This window comes from Oryctolagus cuniculus, chromosome 6 (assembly GCF_964237555.1).
Source record: "Oryctolagus cuniculus chromosome 6, mOryCun1.1, whole genome shotgun sequence".
NCBI classification, from domain to species: Eukaryota; Metazoa; Chordata; class Mammalia; order Lagomorpha; family Leporidae; genus Oryctolagus; species Oryctolagus cuniculus.
In genome coordinates, this window is record NC_091437.1 from 167,545,472 (window position 1) to 167,553,802 (window position 8,331).

Below are 8,331 nucleotides of genomic sequence, written 5' to 3' on the forward strand. Positions count from 1 at the left end.
CGGTGCTGGTGAAGGGGCTGGCAGCTTTGTTAATACAGACAGGGTCCCTAAATTAGTAATTATGTTAATTAGCTGCTATAATGAACAATCGTGGGCGGGGCCTTTGGTGCCCGCCCGCCCGCGCGGGAGCAGGCAGCAGGTGCAGGCTGAAGGAGCCGGGTCCCCCGCGCACATGGGTGAGTCCTGGCTCCCAGCTTCCGTCCGGCGAGTTCAGCTGTTGGCGTTTGGAGAGGCCTCTCTGCCTCCCAGATAACCATGTTACCATGGGCGCATCATTTGCTCACTGGAAGGCCAAACCAGACGATGTTACATGCGTCACTGTCCCTCTCCCATGGGTGTGCGCTGGCTTGGAGCCGCTCGCTCTGCCGGGGCTGCGGACGGAAAGCGAGAAGCACGGCTCAGCGAGAGCTGGCCTCTGCGCCCCGGGGTCCCCTCGGGTGACTTGTCAGAGCACAGCAGCTCTCCCCAAAGCTGCAGCTGCAATTGAAATCTGGGGCGCGGGCAGCACGGCAGGCCGAGCCGCCACGGCGGCGTCCCCGGGCAGCAGGCTTCCACCCGGCTCCCGCTCTGTGCCCGGGAAGGCACCACCACGTGGGAGACCTCGATGCAGTTCTGGGCTCCTGGCTTCCGCCCAGCTCCAGCCACAAGCGTTCGGGGAGTGAGCCAGCAGGTGGATGATCCAAGTTCTCTCCCTCTCCCTCTCCCTGAACTCTGCCTTTCAGATAAATCAGACTTTAAAGTAAAACCACCTCTCTAGAGAGCAGTTCACCAGCTGGCTGTGTGGACACTGCAGTGACACAGTGTAGACCGGGTGTAGACCTAACTGCCACCTGTTCTCAGCTGTCTCTGTGTGGACACTGCAGTGACACAGTGTGGAGACCGGTGTCACCAGCTGTTGTGGGGACAGTGCAGTGACACAGTGTAGACCGGGTGTCACCAGCTGTCTCTCTCCATGTGGACAGTGCAGTGATGCAGTGTAGACCGGGTGTCACTGAAGGGTTAAAAAGTTAAAAGCCGCTCCCCCCCACCTCTGGTGAACTTTCCTGACCTCGTTAGACTTGCTCTGCATAGCCATTCTCTATAAAGTTAATTAGTCAGTAAATTACCCCAATGTGAGCGTAACCTTAGTTTCACCTAAGTAAGATAGAAGAAGTCACCATATATCTCTTTGCCTCCTGGACCCCTGACCCCACCATGTGTCTCTTATCGCCATTCAGCTGCATTCCTAGGTATCATCAAGGCAGTTCCTGAAACCTTGTTATGTTTGTTGTGTGGCCCTCCCTTTTGGCAATAGGAGGCTTTTTGATACTCCCTGTATAGGCCATATGGTTCTCTGAGGTCTAATCAGGCCCTTACTCGATATCCTGTACTCCCTGTATTCATAAATCAACTGGTTGTAAAATCACTTAACTTGTATCAATTGTTTACTCTATACCTCTGTCTGATCTATGCAATGATTGATTTTCTTTGTTTAAACGTGTATAAAAACCCCAACCCAAGACTATTCTAGGCCGCTCGCCTGTACTGGGACGGGGGCCCTGACATGTCGGATCATCAATAAACTTTACCCTTTGTTAATTACATGAGAGAAGGTCTCTTGGAGCGTTTTTGGGGTGGCAAGAGCAATTCAACTCTAATTCAACTCTAACATCACCAGCTGTCTCCGTGTGGACAGTGCAGTGACACAGTATAGACTGATGTCACCAGCTGTCTCCATGTGGACAGTGCAGTGATGCAGTGTAGACCGGGTGTCACCAGCTGTTGTGGGGACAGTGCAGTGACAGAGTGTAGACCGGGTGTCACCAGCTGTCTCTCCGTGTGGACAGTGCAGTGACGCAGTGCAGTCCGGGTGTCACCAGCTGTCTCCATGTGGACAGTGCAGTGATGCAGTGTAGACCGGGTGTCACCAGCTGTCTCTCTCTGTGTGGACAGTGCAGTGACAGGAGTAGACCAGGTGCCATGTGCTGCCTTGGTGGTTGGTACAGTAGGCGGTATATCCGTCCACAGTTGCTGCTGCAAGACCCCTAGAGCCCTTGGGGTTTCCTGGGTGGTAGGGGTCTTTTCCGACTTATAGGGAGCTAGGGAGCCCCTGGTGACCACACCTGAGCTTATGCCGATGAGAGCCTTAAGGCAGAGCCCTGGGCAGCTCAGTGGCACAGGTCCACAGGCAGACAGCGTGGGCGCTACAGCTTCCAGCCCCACCCTCTGAGCTCAGCTGCATCAAGTGGGCCCAAAGGTCTGATGAGCTTCCCGGCGGGTGGGCCGCAGAGGTGCACCTGGTAGGAAATGCCGCTGGGGGTCCCGTCCCCCGTGCCTGAGCTGCTGGGCCTGTCCTGAGTTGTATGCTTTGTAAGAAGCCAGGAGATGCCAGGAAAGCAACTGAGTTCTGTGAGCCACTCCAGTGGGTTCCTAACCTGGAGGAAGGTGTGGGATCACCTGGAGTTCAAGGAGGCGGGGTGGGGGGCAGCCTCATGGGACTGCACCTGCAGCCTGGGATTCCAGTGACCGTGTCAGAATGGAATGACACCGTGGGACCCAGCGTTGACTTTTCGTCACTGTGACAAGTGCCCAAGAGGAGCTACTTAGCAAGGGAGGAGGAGTCCTTTGGCTCACAATCGGACGGTCCCGCTAATCTGGCATCCTGTGAGGGTGGTGGGTGGCACAGATGGGGGGGACACATGCCAAGCCAGGAAGCAGAGAGACAGGGAGCAGCCGGGCTCTGGAACCAACCCTCTCAGGAGATCTCTGTTCAAAAGACACAGGGACACACCTCCAGCGTCCACAGCACTTTCCGCTGGGCCCCCTCCTGGACACCATGGCTATGCCAAGTCTCCCCTTGGGTAAGGTTTGTCTCCCCAAAACAATGCAGCTGTTTCAACCATGTCTTGGGCCCGCGTTGTGGTGCGTAGGTTAAGCTGCCACGTATGATGCCGACATCCCATGTCTCAGGTGTGAGTGCCGGTTCCAGTCCTGGCTGCTCCACTTCCAATCCAGCTCCCTGGGAAGCAGCAGAGGATGGCCCGTGTGCTAGGGCCCCTGCACCCACATGGGAGACCAGGAGGGAGTTCCAGGCTCCTGGCTCCTGACTGTTGTCTAGCCCAGTTTCAGCTGTTGCGACCATTTAGGGAGAGACTCAGCTTGCTCGCTCGCTCTCTCTCTCTCTCTTTCTATCCCTCCCTCCCTCCCTTTCTCTGTCACTCTACCTTTCCAAAAAAGGAAAAAACAGTCTAAAATAACAAAGCAGGGGCCAGCACTGTGGTGTAGGGGGTAAAGCCACCGCCTGCCATGCCGGCATCCCGTATGGGTGCTGGTTCAAGTCCCAGCTGCTCTACTTCCAATCCAGCTCTCTGCTGTGGCCTGGGATAGCAGTAGAAGATGGCCCAAGTCCTTGGGTCCTTGCACCCACGTAGGAGACCCAGAGGAAGCTCCTGGCTCCTGGCTTCGGATCGGTGCAGCTCCGGCTGTTGCAGCCAACTGGGGAGTGAACCATCGGATGGAAGACCTCTCCTCTCTCTCTCTCTCTCTCTCTCTCTCTCTCTCCCTCCCTCTCTCTGCCTCTCCTTCTCTCTCTGTGCAACTCTGATTTTCAAATAAATAAATAAATCTTGAAAAAATAAAATGAAATAACAAAGCAAAACCTGTAATGTACTGCTCATGGCTGGCTGACTCACTGTGGAGTTGTGGGGGGCACTGAGGGGTGGGTGCGGGAGTCTTGGGCGCTGGGCGCGCCCCCGGAGGCAGCTTCCCCAGCAGGTTTGGTGATTTGAGCTCCGGTGCTGCCTGGCTGTGCTCGCTGCTTCCTGCCTCCCCCAGACCCTGCAGCCTCGAACTGCGAGCTGACACAGACCTGTCCTTTCCAAAGAAGACCCTCTGGTGCTTTGGTTAGAGCACAGAGAGCAGCCCAGCACAGCAGCCACTCAAGCCACTGCCCGTCAGCACCAGCCCGTTAGAGCCCGGTGTTAGCCGCGGGTCCCAAGCCTTTGGCACATGGCCTGTGGAAGCTTAGGCTGCTGCATGACCGCGTGATTCCCAGCTGGGGTCCACGAGGACCGGCTGGTGACGAGGAGCACAGAAGTGTTCAGGGCGGAGGGGCAGGTCTCCCGGGTCTCCCGGGTCTCCAGGGTCTCCAGGGTCTCCCGGGTCTCCAGGGTCTCCAGGGTCTCCCGGGTCTCCAGGGTCTCCAGGGTCTCCAGGGTCTCCCGGGTCTCCAGGGTCTCCAGGGTCTCCAGGGTCTCCCGTGTCTCCCGCGTCTCCAGGGTCTCCAGGGTCTCCCGGGTCTCCAGGGTCTCCCGGGTCTCCAGGGTCTCCAGGGTCTCCCGGGTCTCCAGGGTCTCCCGGGTCTCCAGGGTCTCCAGGGTCTCCCGCGTCTCCCGCGTCTCCAGGGTCTCCAGGGTCTCCAGGGTCTCCCGGGTCTCCAGGGTCTCCAGGGTCTCCAGGGTCTCCAGGGTCTCCCGGGTCTCCAGGGTCTCCAGGGTCTCCCGGGTCTCCAGGGTCTCCGGGTCTCCAGGGTCTCCAGGGTCTCCAGGGTCTCCCGGGTCTCCAGGGTCTCCGGGTCTCCCGGGTCTCCCGGGTCTCCAGGGTCTCCCGGGTCTCCCAGACACAGCGCAAAGGTACCTGGCTAACCGAGCAGGCACAAGGCCTGCGGTGCACTTCCACCCTGAATCAGAGTGCCTGGTTCGAATCCTGGCTCTGCTCCTGACTCTAGTGCTGGTGTGCACCTTGGAGGCAGCAGGGGTGGCTCAAGTGCTGGAGTTGCTGCCATCCGCATGGGAGACCTGGGTGGAGCTCCAGGTTCCTGGCTTCGGCAGGGCCCAGCCCCAGCTGTTTCAGGCATTTAGGGGAGTGAATCAGAGGATGGAAGATCTTCCTGTCTCTCTGCCTTTCAAATAAAATGAAAAATATATATATTTTAAGATTTATTTATTTATTTAATTGAGAAGCAGTTACAGACAGAAAGAGGGAAAGACAGAGAGAGAGAGGTCTTCCTTCCGCTGGTTCATTCCCCAGACGGCCGTGACGGCTGGAGCTGGTGATCCGAAGCCAGGAGCCAGGAGCCAGGAGCTTCTTCTGGGTCTCCCACGTGGGTGCAGGGGCCTAAGCACTTGGGTCATCTTCCACTGCTTTCCCAGCAGAGAGCAGGATTGGAAGTACAGCAGCCAGGAGGCTTAGCCCACTATCCCACAGCGCTGGCCCCAATAAATATATTTAAAAATTTTTAAGGGCAGGAGGGTAGACGCAGTGCCAGAACAAGGGCCAGGCCGAGTCCCACCGTGTGTGGCCAGCAGCCATTCTGGCCGCCGTATGTCGGGCCCAGGCCAGTGTTAAGCGTTGGGCCCCCGTGTGGCGATGTCTCTTGGAGCCTGAGAACCAGTGGACCTGGGAAGCAGCCCTGGGGCCACTGTCTGTGGCTTGGCCACGAGCCGCTCGCTCTTGCTTTGGCCCCGTCTGACTTGGGTTTTCGCTCCTCGCTGCTGAGGGTTCTCACAGAGAGCGCGCGCGGGAGGTCATGGGGAGAGGGCGTGGCACGCTGCACCCCGGCACAGGGCTGAGCTCCCAGCACAGGCGAGGTGACGGCAGCCCTGGCCTGCAGCCCTGCCTAACTGCCCCCCGCTCTCGGTTTGCAGGGCTAGCCATGCGCCTGGACGAGAGGGCGGGGGCGGCAGGCGCTTGCCTTGGGGCTCTCTGAGGTTTCCTGTGGTGGAGCCTTCCTGACCCCAGGCCCCCTGGCCACACATGAGTGCCCTGAAGGCCCGGGGCTCCCTCACACACCTGTGCTAACCTCTCCTCCGGTCTCTCTTCATCACGATCTGCGGTGGGCTTGGGGACCGATTTTTTTTTAGAGATTTATTTTATTTATTTGAAAGGCAGAGTTATATATAGAGAGAGAGGAGAGAGAGAGAAAGAGTGTGAAAGAGAGAGATCTTCTATCCGCTGGCTCATTCCCACATGGCTACAACAGCCAGGCTGAAGCCAGGAGCCAGGGTCTCCTTCTGGGTTTCCCACATGGGTACAGTGGGTACAGAGGCCCAAGGACTTGGACCATCTTCCACTGCTTTCCCAGGCCACAGCAGAGAGCTGGATCAGAAGAGGAGCAGCCGGGACTAGAACTGGCGGCCATGTGGGATGCTGGCACTGCAGGCAGCAGCATAACCTACTGTGCTACAGTGCTGGCCGAATGGATTTTTAACAGGTTTTCCTGATGACCCCATTGAGAACGTCTCAGGATAACCCTCATCCAGGGCCTGCCGGGACCCCTACGGCAGAGGGCTCTGAGGAAGCGCCGCTCTGTTGCCCAGGGTCTGCTCCGGGAGGCACGGGCGTCTTCACTGCTGGTTGCTTGGGGTTTTGACTGCGGGCGGGGTGGGGCTGGGAGGAGGGCTCCACCTGCAGGCCAGGGCTGGTACTGACTTGCCCAGCATCTTGCCCAGGTGTGAGCCACGAAAGGAGAGAGAGGGGCAAGGGGTCTCAGGATCGCCGCGGCCTCACTGTGGTCTCGTCCTGCTCCGGCGCGTGGCTTCAGAGGGCCCGGAAGCCGACATGGCACCCCTGCGCCTGCGCCCTCTGCCCCAGGGTGACCGTGTCCCTCCTGGAGGTGTCGACGACACCTGCGCTGCCCACAGGAAGCTGGGCACTGGAAGGGCACTGCGGGGAATTCCACTCGTGCGTTTTAGGAAGCAGACACTGACAGTTATGTTTTCAGAATGCAAGCCTCGGGGCCACGCCGTGGCAGAGCAGGTAGAGCCGCTGCCTGCAGTGCTGGCAGCCCGGGAGTCCAGCTGCTCACTTCCGACCGGCTCCCTGCTGTGGCCTGGGAAAGCAGTGGATGGCCCAGGTCCTTGGGCCCCTGCACCTGCGTGGGAGACCGGAGGAAGCGCCTGGCTCCTGATGGGCCCAGCTCTGGCCGTTGCAGCCACTGGGGAAGTCCTTTCTCTCTGCCTTTCAAGTAGCTACTGTGTTGAAGGAACCGCTGAGCCATAGCCAGCCCCTCTCTCTGCCTTTCAAATAATAAATAATCTTTTATAAAAAAAAGTCATGTATGGCATTAAAAGATTAATTAAAAAATAGTCTGTTAGGTACTGAAATGGGTCTCCCCGAAGTCCCCAAGCTGAAGCCTGAGTCCCAGAGGGGCTGTATCTGGGGCAGGCCATTTAACAGGGCCCTGGTCGGCTAGGATCTGTTCTCTCACAGCCGGGCGCGAGCAGGGAAAAGAGGCCGAACGTGGGTCCCGCGAGGGAGCAGCCGTCCCCAGCCAGGGGCAGGGCGCTCAGAAGCCAGCAACGCCAGCTGCTGGGACGTGGAATCCAGCCTCCAGGTTCAGGCGCCCGCACACAGGGTCCAGATGCTCACAACCCGAGGGGTCCTGCGTGGCCGGTGAGAGGCCACATGGGGCTGAGAACCCGGTTCTGACACCAGATCTCCACTGAAGTCCCAAGGAGACTGCGCCTGACTTCAGAGCAGCGGGGGAGCCGGCGCTGGGGTACAGCGGGTAGTGAGGTGCCGCTTGCGAGCGCATCCCTTATCGGCCCCGGTTCAAGTCCCGGGTGCTCCACTTCCCACCCAGCTCCCCGCTACGGCCTGGGAAAAGCAGAGGAGGGCCCAAGCGTTGGGCCCTGTCCCCATGTGGGGGACCTGGATGAAGTCCAGGTCCCTGGCTTCAGTCTGTCCCAGCCCTGGCCATCGCGGCCATCCAGGGAGTGGCCCAGAGTCCGTTCGGCCGGTGTTGTGGCCCAGCAGGCCGGTCCCCGTGCACCTGGTCGACACTTCCGGAGTGTGCCTCAGCCGCGGGGCTGCCGGTGAGAGGAGGCAGACGGATCCCGGGTGCTCGCCCCGTGCCTTCCCGGAGCTGCGGAGACACGCAGGGGAGGGCGCGGCGGCTTCCACCGGCTTCCCCCGCCTGCTCGCGGGCCTGCAGGTGGCCCGGCGCGTGGGCAGCGGCTGGGGACGCAGCCGCCGTGAGCAGAGCGGACTTTGTGTACAACTCTGCGGGCAGGATTTAATCTATTTGTGGGGCAGAGTGACGGAGAGAGGCCTTCCGTGTGCTGGTCACTCCCGGGAGCCCCACGCTGGTCTCCCTGTGCACGGCTCGGCCGTCCCCCGCGGCCTCCCGCTGCGCCACACCGCAGGTAACACCCAGCGACCCCGAGGGCCGAGGGCCGATCCTGCGCTCCGCGGGAGCAAGGCGCGGCCGCAGCTGCGGCTCTCCGGACACCGGGTGCGGGCCTCCTCCGACTCCACTCCTCCAGGGCCAACGCCACGCCCAAACCTGCCCCGCCCCCGGCGCCGCCCGGCCGGCCGGAAGTGCGCGCCATCGAGAGGAAGGCCCGCCCCGGC